The sequence below is a fragment of the Symphalangus syndactylus genome, chromosome 3 (assembly GCF_028878055.3).
Source record: "Symphalangus syndactylus isolate Jambi chromosome 3, NHGRI_mSymSyn1-v2.1_pri, whole genome shotgun sequence".
Classification (NCBI taxonomy): Eukaryota; Metazoa; Chordata; class Mammalia; order Primates; family Hylobatidae; genus Symphalangus; species Symphalangus syndactylus.
The window spans coordinates 24,073,303-24,088,286 of record NC_072425.2 but is presented as its reverse complement, the minus strand read 5'-3'; the positions used below and the strand labels follow the sequence as shown (position 1 = coordinate 24,088,286).

The 14,984-nt window shown below is 42.5% G+C and overlaps 1 long non-coding RNA gene across 2 annotated transcripts; it reads left to right on the top strand.

The window, feature by feature from the left end:
- On the top strand, positions 1-13,727 carry LOC129478953 (uncharacterized). Of its 2 annotated transcripts, XR_010119988.1 has the most exons (4): positions 1-135; positions 5,032-5,091; positions 7,296-7,335; positions 10,593-13,727. It is a non-coding gene; the product is annotated as an uncharacterized lncRNA (long non-coding RNA). The 2 variants fall into 2 exon arrangements; XR_008656513.2 differs by having other exon boundaries at positions 7,296-13,727.
- Positions 13,728-14,984: the final 1,257 nt, after the last annotated feature.

Genomic DNA, 14,984 nt, shown 5'->3' with positions numbered 1-14,984 from the left:
ACCATCATCCTTTTCATCACCAGCCACACATCCCTATCATTTAGTCATGTAACAAACATTGACTGAGCTTAAACTCTGCAGGGTCCTGAGCTAAACTTGGGGACATCAGCTCAGGAAATCATCTCAGGATCTGAGGTAAATGGTCATTAACAGTTCCATTATTATTAATGTAACAGGTATAAAAGATCATGGTCTTGATTTTAGTGACTTAAAATATAAAGGTTTTCTTAGGACTACTCAGCCTCATTTTCCCTAACCATATTTCTTTTATAGATACTAAGTTCTTCAATAACAAATGGAGGTTTTCCGAGTTTACATTGGTAGTTGACAAGAGACTACTTGCTCTTGAATGACACGGTCTTACATTTTATAAGCAGTTTTTTTTTGTTGTTTGCTTGTTTGTTTGTTTTGAGATAGAGTCTCGCTCTGTCGCCCAGGCTGGAGTGCAATGGAGTAATCTCAGCTCATTGCAACCTCCACTTCCCGGGTTCAAGCAATTCTCCTGCCTCGGCCTCTTGAACAGCTGGGATTACAGGCCTGTAATCTGTGAGGTTAGATATTGGATATCTGTGAGGTTAGATACTGGAAGGAAAGGAACACATGACTGATTTCTAACTGGTTGAAAGGCCAGTTCAGGTAAATGGCTCAGTGTCAGTTTGGAGACAGGGTCTCAGTTGCCTTCTTGCAGCCAAGGTTGCTGAGGAGAAGTCGCCTGTTAATAGGGGGTCTCATTCCTTTGTTAGGTAATGCTGCTTCTCTGTGATAGTTTTTTAGGCTTTTCTCTTTATCTTTAATATTCAGCTATTCATTTGTTAAATATTCTCTATTATTTCTGTGTCATTTTCCTGGAACTCCTATTATATAGATAGTTAAAACTTCTGAATTTGTCCTCCATGACTGAACTTTTATATTTTTCTATCTCTGTTCCTTTATTCTGCATACTGGGAGAAGTTTTGTGCCCAATCTCCCATCTCTTGTTTTTCAGTTGTGCCTGTTTTGCTACTGAACCTGTCTATTGAGTTTTTTATTTAAGCAATTATAGTTTTAATTTTTAAGCTTCCTAAGTTTTAAAATAATACAATGCTCTTGTTTCATAATCATCTGCTCTTATTTTATTATGGATGTAGTAACCTTGCCTTATCTTTCTGTGGATCTTAACCATACTTACTTTAAAATCTTGGTTTTCAATGTTCTTTTAATTGGTCCTCTTCTGAAATTGTTGAGTCTTGTTTGTTGTTTGTCTTCCCTCAAATACTTTGTGATTCTTCATCACAACCCTTCATCTTTTTGGTTATGGTTGTTTGGAGATGCAGGAACAGCTGCAAGGAGTTTGCATTGGGCAGCACTGTTTTCAATGTGAGGGTAGATGTGGGGGCATACTGCTGGCTGGGGTACCTTAGCTACTGGTAGTCTTCTGGGCATAATTCTTTCTCTTTTCTCTGTCTGTCAACAGCCACTAGGACACTGCTTTGCCTCTCTGGCCAAAGCTTCCACACTCTGCTCCTTTCTAGAGACAGATATCCCATTACTGCTGCTTGGTCCATGGGAGATTTGAGGGTTCCACCTGCTCCTGCTGTGGCACTCTCAAGTCTTCACCTTCATGGTTGCTTCCATGTTCCTGCCTGCTCTGGTTTCCACTGCCTCCAGACATGGAATGTTGCCGTCATCTGTGGCCGTACCCCTGCATGTCCACGCATGTGTCAGGGCTGCCTTTTATTCTTTGGTGCTTCTTCATAGTTGCTGGTACACAAAGTGTTCTTATAGTATTCTAGCATGGCTGAGTATTAAGCATTTTCTGTCATTTCTAGTGTTTGGTGTAAAAGTGGGAGGTTGCCGTATTTGTTCAATCCAGCAAGTTGAACTGAAAGTCTTAAGTGGAGTCTTTAGTGATGTGGCTGTGGAGCTCTCACCTCAACCTGTTCTGTTTTGTATTTTTAATTAATGATTTGGGTAGAAGAGAAGCAAACCAGCTTAGTTCCCAGGATTTGTGGAAAAAGAGTAAGTGGGTGCCGGGTGGGGAGGGCCCAACAAATGGTAGCTGGCAGGAACCCCACCTTTAGCAGCAGAGCCAATGCTGGGACCAGGTCTTTCAGCTCTAGTGTAGTGTTATTTCTTCATTAGTCTTCTTGAAAGTTTAGTCTGCTACTTCTCGTTCTGGTTCAGTTCAATTCTGGTTCCTGGCAATGTTCTTAGATCCCTTTATTGACAGGTGTGTTCTTAACTAGACAAATCTGTAGGGGCTTAGGTCAAGATCCTGAATGTTGAGTTAGCAGACATGGGTCCTATTGTCCTCTGTTGACAACTCCGTATCTGGCCTGAGAGGAGTCTTTCTCTGGGCTCCAGTTTGATGTATAAGGGAATTGGATTAGGCCAGGGTTACAAACATAAATGCCTATAGGCAGGTAACTTAAATGAGTGAAGTGGACTGGGGTGTAACAATGAAGGATAATCGTAGATAGCAACCCTTTGCTTTCTAGAGGTTGGGAAGGAAGAAAGAGTAATGGGATCTGTGTTGAAGAGAAGCGAATTTCATGCCTAGAGGGAGTAGCTGCTGTTAAGCTCTAGCTAAATGTGACCCTATAGGAGTGCAGGCCCAATGTTGTAGGACTCATTTTTTTCCTCAAGATGTTAGATACTTTGTATTTTTTTATTGTGAAATATCCTAATGGGAAATTTTGTTAGCTGGGTGTGGTAGCTCATGCCAGTAATCTCAGCACTTTGGGAGGCCTAGGTGGGAGGACCAGTCAAACCTATGAGTTCGAGACCAGCCTGTGCAACATATTAAGACCTCGACTCTACGATAAATAAATAAAATTTAGCCAGGCATAGTGCGTGCACATGTGGACCCAGCTACTTGGGAGGCTGAGGTGGGAGGGTCACTTGAGCCCCAGAGGTTGAGGCCGCAGTGAGCCGAGATCGTGGCACTGCACAATCCAGCCTGGTCGACGGAGGGACAGAAAAAGAAATTTTTTTTTCTGACTCTTATTTTTGTTAACAAAATCAAGAATTTTAAAAAATGCTGTGAGAGCTGATCTATGCATCTGGTCTGTGAGCCAGTATTCTGTGATGGCTGCAGTTTATAGAGATCTAGTAGCTCTACACATCTGTCTTCTGCTTTCCTAGAACCTGGGCTTCCCATGGATGACTCACTGCTGGTCGTGTGTGTGTGTGTGTGTGTGTGTATGCGTGTGTATGTGTTTGTGATTTAAAATTACATTCAGTCAACTCTCTTTTTATAGCCCTATGAGCTTTTTGAATAACCCAGTGCTCAACAGTTCTGTAATCTTTCACCAAAGGTGGGGTTGCTGTGATCAGTCCCCAAGGAGTCTACACTCTCAAAGAGATTAGGAAAGGCCTGTGAGACAATGGGATTTTTTTTTTTCTAGAGGTGTAACTCTGTCTGTGTTTGCATGCTGCCTCCAGAACCACTAAAATGTAATTTCTCAGTGGGTGATTGAGTAAGACTTGCAGCAATTGCATATACAGATTCATGCCATGTGTCACTCCTCACAGTAAGGAACTTACCTCTTGGAACTTTCCAAGGGAACGATGATGGTGGTGGTAATGTCACATTAATATGGAGCCCTTAAATTCAGCAGTGTTCAACCTGAGGGAAGAGAGAGTAGGTCAGTTCTCTTGGCAGCAGCTGAGGGAAGGAGGGAGCAGGGAGCAGGGCTCAGATAAGGTTTGTTTGGCAGGGTCCAAGCACTTCATGGAATGGAGACCTTTGGCTGTCAAGAGATCTGAGGAAGATTTGTCAGGGCCTGCCAGACTCAGGGCTTGCAGTTTGCATGGTTGGGAACACTTCTTCCTTGCACTGATGGTGCTATTTCTATGACACGTGTACTAGTTCAGACTCGATTTATTGTGTTCACCAATTTTATGCACAGCAATCAGAGACTGAGATTGAAATCCAGTGTAATATTAAAGGTGATCTGGGCCAGGCGCAGTGGCTCATACCTATAATCCCAGCACTTTGGGAGGCTGAGTTAGGCGGATCACTTGAGGCCAAGAGTTTGAGACCAGCCTGGGCCAGAAAATGAGACCCCATCTCTAAAAAAAAATTGTTTTAGGTTAGCCAGGCATGGTGGTGCATGCTTGTAGTCCTAGCTACTTGGGACACCAAAGTGGGAGGACTGCATGAGCCCAGGAGTTCGAGGCTGTAGTGAGCTATGATTGTGCCTCTGCACTCCAGCCTGGGTGACAGAGCAAGACTCTGTCTCTAAAACAAACACACACACAAACAAAAAACATCTGACAAGGGATTTCAGCCTGGAGTCAGACAAAAAATCTTAGAGGTCTGTAAAGGAGATGACTATGCTGTTAGGGCTGTGGTAGAAACCTTTAATAACAAGTGAAAAGAGCTTGTATTTGCCAAAATGAACACAGGATATTATTCTTTTTTTGCTTTTGCTTTGGAGTTGTATCAGCTCTGTGTGGTCACATGGGTATCTACAAATCAAAGCACCCATCAACCAGATGCATCTCTGACAGTTAACAGCAGAAGGTGGCATAATAAAAGAAGTTCTTGGTGGTGAAAAAGGTTGGAAACCACCAACTAAACCAATCCTCTTGTACCAACAGGAGATTCAAGTTGAGAGGTGGGAAAATGCCTATCTCAGAGTAGGTGCTTGAATACTTACTGGAATGAAGGAAGGAACTTAAGATCACACAGCCATGTTACTGCAGGACAGGGAATGGAACCTAGGTCTTCTTATTTTTGGTTCAGTGTTAACTCCCACTCTCTAAGCAGACTGGGCCTGTTATTCAAACTGCCTTCCCATAGGTGCTTCCCTGCTTCTCTCCTAACCCAGAGAAGGACTTACCAACAGCTTATCTTCAGCGGTTTGGTGCCTGGTAGTTATGGAATGTGCTGGTTTGAGCAGGGAGGATGTAAGGGGAGGGGTATGCTAAAAGCCTGTCTACTTGAGTCAGATTTCCTGGGTAATTCCCTGGAACCCCATCCACTTCCCCTCTCTTGAGACCCTGGGACTTGCCCTAGTTAACTGTCACCCTGTGCCTTTGCTTCAGGGCCATGCTGGATAAGGAGCTGACTGCCTCTGTGAACATTCTACTGAAGGCATCTTCACTGTGAGTTTTGCTGTCGCCATTGGAGGGGGAGTCGGGGGAGTGTGGGGAGTGCTAGGGTCAGGTCCTGGCTGGTGTAAAGAACACTGAATTAAAGGAATTGTCAGAATAACTCAAAGGCGTTTAGATAATCAACAGTCCATTTCAGCGTTGATTTTTATTCAGAGGAGATCGATCAGTGGGATGTCGTCCAACAAGAGCAAAAATAGTCTGTATAGAGAAGGAAGGAAAAACTACATAATTTAGGAACAGTGTATCTTGTTTGCACATTCTTTGGTTAAATCAATTAGCCTGCTGTTAGGAAGTCTGGGCATTTTATCCTCGAGTAAACCAACTAGGGGTATCAGAGAAAACGGTTTCCAATGCTTTTGGATTCTCCAGAAAACAGAGAGTTTAGCATATATGACAGGCTGCTTCTGGGTATTGTCTGCTTTTCATTTCATTAACAATTTCACTTTAGAAGCCTGGTCTGCACCATTTCCCTCATCACAATACTTTAGCATCCTGACACTAGCTGTGCAGGATTTGTCTTACGTCTTCCTTTCCCTGATGATCATGTTTCTCATCTCCTTCCCTCTCTCCCTTATGCCCTCAAAAGAGAGACATAATATACATTCTCAAGGTCATATAAATGTAGCTATATAATGAAAGCTACCTTTTTCTCCCCAGTGATGTCATTTCCTCAGTGGCTCACACAGTCTATAGTCATAGTTCCCAAATTTGGCCATGCTGTCTATCCCTGAACTCCAGCCTCAATCTATTCAATTAGTTGCTCGGAGGATGGGGCCTAGGTCTCTGAATTTTTAAAGACTTGTATAGATGAGTCACATTTAGCCAGTCTGGGAACCAGTGTTGGGAAATTGAATAGAATTTCATCCTATTATTTCCTTTATATGCCCATCCTTTCTCGTGATGTATTCTTTTGCCACAGTCCTGTGACACAGGAAGGGCCAGTGGCCTTGGTCATCTAGATTTGCCCTTGTTGATCTTCTCAGGGTAAATGTCTTTCCTTTCCCTTGATGGTGTTCTTATACTGTCTTTTGATCATCATTGCTTTGTTTTCAGCACCTAAAAGTTTCCATAACTATAAGGCTTACTTCTTCACTGCAGTCTTCTGTGTTTTTAGTTATTCATTCATGGGCACTCGCCTTGGAAAGTCAGTGATCAAAATAGCACCAGTGTGTAGGATGAGCATTGGAAGACCTCAAGCAGAGAAGACATAGGAGTTTCTGCAGGGCTGTCCTGGGGTGGTTCTTGATGAGGCCAGTTGGGGAAAAATCTAGGTGGCAGATGTTGGCACACTATAAGAAAAAGCATCTTGTGAAAACCTTTAAGTTAGATGGGCTTCATCAAGAGATGATGAACCTCCCACCTCCAGAAATGTTCAGGCAAATGCAAGATGCATGCATTGGAATCGTTGGACCAGATGACATGTGAGGCCTTGGTCAACTCTAGACTTGTTTATATAGGCTTGGAAAGATTTTAAAGTTTTCTCCTCAGTAGGTCACTTAGGTGGGCCAGGTTTGACAGTTCACTGAGCTCTTCTTAGGAGCATCATAATTTGGTTTTGTTCCCTTCTCCGGGTACTTTTGGGAGGGAAAAATAGAAGCCACTGACATCCTGTTAGTGAGTGAGGATGTGAGCATAGGGGGTCTTTATTTATTTATTTTTTTTGAGATGGAGTTTCACTCTTGTTGTCCAGGCTGGAGTGCAATGGTGTGATCTCAGCTCACTGCAACCTCCACCTCCCGGGTTCAAGTGATTCTCCTGCCTCAGCCTCCTGAGTAGCTGGGATTACAGGCATGCACCACCACACCCAGCTAATTTTGTATTTTTAGTAGAAATGGGGTTTCTCCATGTTGGTCAGGCTGGTCTCAAACTCCCGACCTCAGGTGATCTGCCCACCTCGGCCTCCCAAAGTGCTGGGATTACAGGCGTGAGCCACCGCACCCGGCCCATAGGAGGTCTTGATAGGGGAGTGAGTGAGACCATGGCCTTGTTCCAGGTTCCAATTAAAAGTTAGCAGAGATAACTGATTGAGGTGTTTCCCCACATAAGATGCCCTGGTTCATTTGTAAGCTAGTGACAGGGCCTGGTGACCCCAGAGGAAAGCTGTCTCCTAAATGGCCAGATGAATGAGCAGTGGCAGCACTGGGGATCAGGTCCTAAAGCAGCATTTTTTGGGTTTTGTTTGTTTTCATCTATAGTTCATGAAGACAAAGACTTCATGCTGTCCATCTACATCAGGTAAGGTTGGCATCTCTTCTCACTCCTTTACCATAGGACCAGCCAAGTGACTAAGGGAATGACCTTGAAAAAAAAGCTGGAGACCTGGAGCCCAGCCAGCCACCTTCTGTGTGACTCTGGGCAAGTCCCTGTCCCTCTCTGACTCTCAGATTCTCCATCTGTATAATGGGGGTCTAGAATAAGATAGTTTAAACCAATGGCTTTCAAAATGTTGGTCTCAGAACCCTTTTACACTTTTAAAAATTGAGACCCAAAAGGGCTTTGTTTATGGGTTATATAAAAGTTTACTGTTTTAGAAACTATAACAGAATATAAAAAATATTTTTATTTCATTTAAAATGATAAAAACCATTACATATTAACATAAATAATGCATTTTTAAGGAAAGTAATATTTCCTAAAGACAAAAAAAATTAGAAGAATGACATTTTACATTTTAGAAGATTCTGACTTAATAAGACAGCTGGATCTCCTCTGAAACATCTTTAAGTTCTGGGACACTTTTAAGCTCATGGTGATAAATTCAGGTCTTTCAAAATTCAGAGTTTTGCTTGAAAACATCAATTTTATCATTGGCCATAAATGATGTAAATTGTCTTTCAGTGGTGGGCTTAATTTATTCATATTTGAGGAAGTGTCTACCTAATACTCAAGCCTGAAGTAACTATAATTTGTAGAAATGACAAATTATGGTTACTCAGGCTTGAAAGTAAAATTGGTGTTCCACCAAAAAACAAGAAAAGTTTAGCTTGTACTAAAACAATTAGACACACAGTGAAATTAGGCATGTAGTAGAAGTGCTCTATGTGTATTTCCTAGAAGTGTTTTGTCACACAGAATATTGAAAAGGCATGAACACAAGGATTGAAATTTAATGAAAGTAGTAATTTTGCCCACTTTATCAGAGATGCTAAGTGAAACTGACTTTTTAGAAATCCAACTGTGTGGCAGTAAAGAATATAATGACAACGAGTACAGGTTATTGTCACTGTCTCAACTCATGCTAAAATGCCAGCAGTTTTACCTATTTTTTTTCTTTTCTTTTTTTTTTTTTTTTTGAGACAGAGTCTCACTCTGTTGCCCAGGCTGGAATGCAGCGGCATGATCTCAGCTCACTACAGCCTCTGTCTCCCGGGTTAAAGCGATTCTCCTGCTTCAGCCTCCCAAGTAGCTGGGATTACAGGTGTCCGCCACCATGCCCGGCTAATTATTTTTTTGTCTTTATTTTTTGGTAGAGACAGAGTTTTGCTACGTTGGCCAGGCTGGTCTTCAACTCCTGGACTCAAGTGATCCACCTGCCTCGGCCTCCTACAGTGCTGGGATATAGGCGTGAGCCACCACACCCGGCCTGTTTTTTTGTTGTTGTTGTTGTTGTTGTTTTTACCATTAGTGCAAATGTCAACATAGTAAAAGGATAAATAATAAAATAATATCGTTATGAAAGTAGTTTTGACCTCATGGACCCCCTAGAGTCCTGGAGATCCCCAGGGGTCAGCGGACCTTCACTTTGAGAACCTCTAGTATAAACCTTTATCATTCAAAGTGGAATTTTTGGAATTGGCATCACCTGGGAGCTTTCAAGAACTGTAGCATCTGCTTCTCACCCCAGACCTACTGAATCAAATTATAGTTTAACAAGACCCCCAGGTGATTTCTGTGCACATTAAATCTTGAGAAGCACTGGTCTAAACCAGTGTTTCTCATCACTGGCTGCTATGTATTAGCATCACTTGGACACATTTTTCAAACTACCAATTTAGGCCCCACCTCACAGATTTCGACTTAATTTGGCCAGGGCGGGGATCCAGTATAGTGGTATTAAAAAGCACCTTTCTTTTTAGATGACCCTAATGTGGTCACCTAAACCTTCTCAGGTTGACTTTAACGTAGGGCCACAGATGCAAACCACCTATATGGATGATGAAACCTTTTCTTTACTTCTTAGGGAACTAAGATTCTGTGAATACACAGTTACCTCTGGGCCTCAAACTAGCTATAGAGGAGGCCCTCGTGATACCACCTCAGCAGAGGTGAGAGAGTAAGGAACCATTGGTAGAGCCAGTACTGTGGAGAAATTAAAATTTAACTGGTGAGGGATAGCTTCAGGGTTAAGAGAGTTGGACCTCCTACCTTGAAACCTGGCTGCCCACCTGCCACTTGTTCCATAGTGCTTGGAAAATATGAATATTTCATGTGCCTCAGTTGCCCCTTCTGTATAATGGGGATTATACTAATGGGTTGTTATGCATATGGAAATTAATATGTGAAATCTGTACATGAAATGCTTTATCAGTCTCAGCTCTTATTACTAATGTGTTAAAAATGTCTTTGAATTCTGTATGTCTGCTTATAAAAACACATAAGTTAACAAAATTCATTATCCTCAGGCACCCAACGTACAGAATGTTTAAGCATACATTTGAAGCAACATGTGAATGTATACATATGCTGTGATTTATTAAGCATGTTACGGGAACTTTAAAATACCTCATTCAGCAGAAAGGAGGCAGAGGATTATAATCCTTATTTGACAGATGGGAAACTAAGGCCCAAGTCCTTATGTTTCTTCAGTCTAGAAAATGAAGAGAACTTGCACTGTGTGACAAGGGACAGGCGAAAGAAACAGGAGAGGAGGATAGATTCCTGTAGACCTTGATTGTCAGGGAAGATCCCTTGGGAAAGGTCAGTGGTTGAACTGGACCTTGAGGGACAGAGAGGCTTTTTTTTTTTTTTAAGCAAGAATAGACTTTTTATTGATCAGCAGGAGCAGGTGGAATCTAGGTGGGCAAAAGAATACAGAGATATTGGGGGAGGGGGGATTGTTTTGGGAAGTGATGTGTATAGGATAATAATAAAAAGAGTAGCTAGCATTTAGTGCCATACAGTGCCAGCTGGTATACTGGGTAAGTGCTTTGTATATGTTGTGTTAATTAATCCTCAGCAGCCCAGTCATGTAGGGCCTTTTTTTTTTAAATAGGAGCATTTAAAGAAAACTAAGTGACTTGTCCATAGTCAGACAGCTAGTAGGGGCAAAGTTAGAATTTGAACCCATGTCTGTGAGACTGTAAAGCTATCTGGCCTAACTGGCCACTTATTGACAGATGGGAAACATAGGCTGGGGAGTGACAGGCCATGGGCCTAGATAGGTGGGGTGCGGCAGGTTGCAGAGGGCCTCCCTTGAGGCTGGCCATTTGGGTTTTATCACATGAGTTGATTCTAACCATAGTCACTCATAGGGCTTTGCTTTCTCTCCAAAGGCTGTATATCCTTTTGAAATCCCAGAGGTCTTCAGTCTCCCTGTGGATTAAGGAGATGTGCAGTATTTAAAGTGGCTTCAGGAAGGCATGGAAGAGGACTGAGTGGGGAAAGCTTTTTGTGCATGCTGCTGGCTACTTCTAGCAGCTGCCTCCAGCCTCCATCGGCTGCACTCTGGGGAAGAGGAGGCTGCTTTCTACCTCCCAGCATCTCTGGATTTCATGTTCCTGTCAGCACAGAGGAGCTAAATGGCCTGTAGAGGCTGAAGGTCTGAGGCTCCTAAAGCTGGAAGAAAAGGCTGGGCCAGTCAGGCCAAGCAAAAACACAGTGTAATTTGTCTCTGAGTGCTTCATGGTTAAGGGGGATAAGTGGGCACAAGGGCACGAGGATAGTTATATGTAGAGACTGAGGGGAAGAAGCAGTGAGGATGAGACTTGTACTTGTCATCTTCTTGAGTCAGTAGGCCTGCCTCAGGTGCCTAGGATGTAATTGCTCTGCTGCTTCTCATGGGGAGGAGTGGCCCTCATGACCTTGTTTACCTGGAACACTGTGGGATGAATGCCTCCTCCTATGGGGACTGGCAATTGCTTTAGCAAAAGGATAAATTGCTAATGGTGGCATTTCATGGATCAGCAGGATTATTTCTCCTTGCTAAAGAAGATTTTGTTGGTCCTGAATTCTGAGGAGGTGGGACTAGGAATGGGCTCCATGAGCCTGTGTATGACTCAGGGAATATTAGGACTTTGGCACAGCCTCATGGGTTGGGAGTAAGTCTTGGCTCTTCCCTAGCCTGAATGACAGACATCAGATCATTCTGGTGCTTTGTCAGTGAAGATGTAGATTCTGAGCCCACCAAACTAACCTTTTCACTTGAGCAGAGAAACAGCCCTGGGAATCGGACAGACCCGTGTCTTTCAGGTTTGCTTCACAGAGCCCCAGGGGTTGACAATAGGTGCCTTGGAGACTGCCTGCATGGGGATTTTTAAAAAGCTTTCTTTGTTAAAGATTTGTAAACCACCGCTCTGAGCCAGTTTTCATTTTATAGATTACTGCAGGAAACTGAACTGCAGAGGTCCAGAAAGTGGGTAGTGCAGGCTGTAGTGCTGATAACTACTGTAATACTTGGATCTTTGTGCTCCCAAATACCAAATGGAAGAGGATCTCTGAGAGTCTTTTGCAAAGATCCTGTAGGGACTTTAGGCTGGGGCCTTTGGAAAATTCCAGAGGATTCCAATGGAGATTTTGAGGGACTGCCTCAGAAGAACAAAGAGAATGATAATGGTGATGTCCCTGCTTTTTACAACAGATCATGTTCTGATATATATGCAAATCTGTGTAAAGTAAACCCTACCTAAAATGTACTGGGGACCCAAGATGGACTGCCTGTATTGCTTCTAGCTCTGGCTTTTATAAACTTGCTTCAGCTCACCTTTTCCGTCATCATCCCCTGCATCTCCTCTCCCACGCTGGGCAATGGATGGCTCCACTATACTGTGTGATGTTATTGCTATGTTCATGCCATCCCCTCTGCCTGGAATGCCCTTCTGCATGAATGCCTGTGAAATGTTGTTGCTCCTTTATATGGCCTGGCTTCCGTGGTTGGCAGTAATCTCTTCTTTCGTGGTATTCCTGTCATCTTTGTACATCACAGTCAGCTTTGTATTCCTAGCTTGTAAGCTACTTGAGGATAGGGGCATGTCTGAATCTATTTAATCTCTTGCACCTGTTTGGCAAATTGATGTTTTAAGAAGTATTTAAATAACTAAAGCTCTCTCTACAGTACATACTCACTTTTGATTTATGGAATTGGCAAAATTCAACTTTTTTCCTTGAATATTCTTAAAGTGAGACTAATCTCAAAGGAGATTGTTCTGTCTTTGGCCTTCATTGAGTGGTTTTCTGTTACCAGAAAGCTCTTGGTGGCCTTCCTCTTCCCTGGTGTCAAGGTTGACTGTTATAGGAAATGGGAGGGGAGAGGGCCGTTTCTGCCACACATTGTCCTAGGTTCTTAACATTATTTAATCCTTATAATGCAATGTTATCCTCATTTTACAGATGAAACCTGAGACCAAAGAACATGTAACACATAAAGTACATTGCAGAGTTAGGATGTGAACCCAACTCTGATTCTAAACCTAATGCTCTTACTCTTTCATTCAGAGGTTCAGTCAGTCTTTGTAGGCCGTAGATCCAGAGAAGCTGCTGTAGCCGACAATAAAGTTGTTTGTTAGTTTTTTAAAACATCTATGTGGTAAGTTGGTCTGGCACTTAAAAATGTATTGTTTCCCGGGCACGGTGGCTCACACCTGTAATCCCAGCATTTTGGGAGGCCGAGGCAGGCGGATCATTAGGTCAAAAGATCGAGACCATCCTGACCAACATGGTGAAACCCCGTCTCTACTAAAAATACAAAAATTAGCTGGGTGTGGTGGCGCATGCCTCTAGTCCCAGCTACTCGGGAGGCTGAGGCAGGAGAATCGCTTGAACCCAGGAGGCTGAGGTTGCAGTGAGCCAAGATCATGCTACTGCACTATAGCCTGGCAATAGAGCGAGACTCTGTCTAAAAAAAAAATATATATATATGTATATATATATTGTTTACTACTCACCACAGATCTGCAGGAGTTCACTGATCTCTAGGATCTGCCTTAACTCCAACTTACATGTTTTGGTCACTATTACAAACTGTCATCCCAGAATGATGCTGCAGAGGCTAGGGCTAGGACACAGACCAGTGTTTCCATGTGGGAATTCCCTCCCAGTATTTCTTAGGAAATGTATGTTTTTTGAATCCATAATCCCTAGAAAAATCAGTTGAGGAAATGAGAAGTAATTATTCTGTGAATATTAACACTTACCATTATAGAGACATCACTAGTTTGAAAGAATCCAACTTCATCAAATACTAACATACCGAGTTGAAGGCTACAAGAACTGAGACAGGAGCATAGCAGAGAGAAACGGTCACCATCTAATTAGCCCTATTTTTGGTTGTTGTGATGCCATTACGTCTGTATATCTGGCCATATCAGCTGCTAATGGTGAGTTCTTGCAAATAAAATGATTTGATAAACAACCTAGCACACTTTATACAAATCTTATGGTGTTCCGAGAAATAAACTTTGGAAGCAAAATAAGTTAACGCTCTGGACATGATTGATTCTATATTCTGTTTACCTTGCTCTAGGCTATTCAAATGTTATATTTATTTGAACACTATCCAATGTATGTTCCCTGGCATCTTCCTGTCCTTTAAATATTCTCTGTATGCTACAATTCTTTGTAAGTAAAAATAAGCTTAATATGTCTACTTAGCAAACAAAGTTTTTCCAGATATCTATAATAATGAGGAAAACAGTATTTAGAATGAAGTATTTTAAGAGTAACTTTTATGATTTGGGGGATTTCTGAGAATTCTACTTCTTTGTCCCTAAATTCCAAAGGTAAATGTTTGTTGTGAATTTGGAAATACTAGACTACAGAAAAGCAGGCACTATCTAGCCTGGGAGGCCCACTGATCTTAGGAGGGTCCATATAGCTGCTTATTGCAGACCTTGCACTAGAACCCAGGTCTTCTGACACCTGGTGCCACTTTTCATTCCATTCCATTAATTATAGCACAGAGAATAACCACCACCACCCCCCAAGTCCCATTGTGGTTTTATTCTGGGGACAGATAGATAAAAGGTTGAAGCTGATGGAGTGGTAGAAAGAAGTGGGAGCCATAGTGAATGAAGACGTTTAAGGGCAGATATTAACACCACTAAGCCCTTCATTCGGGATTACAGGCTACACTTTACCCCTCAAACCATAGAATTCAGTGGAATCCATGGCCTTTACTTCTCTGTAGATGACCTTTTTCCTACCCCTTTACATCTCCTGTTTTTTCCCTCTCCAAATTGACCTAAATTTAGAGGTTTATTTTGAAGTAATAATCAGTCACACACAGGAAAGTCTCTCCCAACACCCAGGGAGCAGATGTGCTGGGATTATCACTGCCATTTGAAGGGTGATAAAACTGAAGGAAAGGAGTCTGACTAAAGTGGCACAGGTTAGAACTAGCAGAGTCAGGTCTAGAACTCATTTCATATTTCTAGAATTGTGTGATGATGTACTGATAAAGTTTTATGATGCCCAGACCTAAGTATTATAATATTGTCAATTTCTAAGTTCATTTTCCGTCTTTTACCTCTCAGTGGCCCTCAACTAATGTTTTTTGCCCCCACAGGTCGGGTACTCACAAGATTCCATATTCTCTCTGGCAGTAAGTTTGAGAATGTTGCTGGTAGTGGTAGGAGTGGCAAGGTGGCCAGAGGACAGGGTCCTGCCATTCCTCCTCAGCCTCCAGTAAACCAAGAGCAAAAGCCAGAGCCAATTCCTTCTGCCACTCAGCA